Source organism: Bactrocera latifrons, unplaced genomic scaffold (genome assembly GCF_001853355.1).
Source record: "Bactrocera latifrons isolate USDA-ARS-PBARC rearing strain unplaced genomic scaffold, ASM185335v1 scaffold_473, whole genome shotgun sequence".
NCBI classification, from domain to species: Eukaryota; Metazoa; Arthropoda; class Insecta; order Diptera; family Tephritidae; genus Bactrocera; species Bactrocera latifrons.
Window position 1 is genome coordinate 115992 of NW_017537127.1, and position 689 is coordinate 116680.

Below are 689 nucleotides of genomic sequence, written 5' to 3' on the forward strand. Positions count from 1 at the left end.
ATCGCCAAAGTACAAAGCCGCAACAAAATCCTCAAGTCGCTAGCCGGCAGCACATGGGGRAAARACAAAGAAACGTTGTTGGCAACTTACAAGGCAATCGGCCGGCCGGTCMTCAATTATGCAGCACCCATATGGTCGCCTGGATGCAGTGGCACGCAGATGAGGAAACTACAGACCTGTCAGAACACAGCACTCCGGACTACGACGGAATGCCTCTTGATGTCTCCCATCGAACATCTACACAGTGAGACGCTTATGCTCCCAGTTAAGGAGCATAWCGAACTCCTCTCCAAGCAGTTCCTGCTGGGATGTTTTCGTAGAAATCATCCTTGCAGTCATCTGCTTGGAGCGGAACCGCCTCCTAGGAGCATCAAGAGATCATTCCTTGACTACGTCGACGACATCGAACAATACGCCGGCAGGACCTCGGACGCAACAGACTTCCGACAGGCACTGACCACTATTCACAGTGGAGCCATCAACACCTTCAACAACTCCCTCCCAGTGAATGGCGTACTTGGAGTCAAATCACCACCCATAGCAGACGAAGAGCTCGAGTTGCCGCGAGAAACGCGAGTGACCCTTGCGCWVCTTCGTTCTGGATATTGTAGCAGGCTAAACTCCTACTTATCCAGAATAGACCCTGACATACCTAACGAATGTCCTGCATGCAACGAGTCTCCGCATGA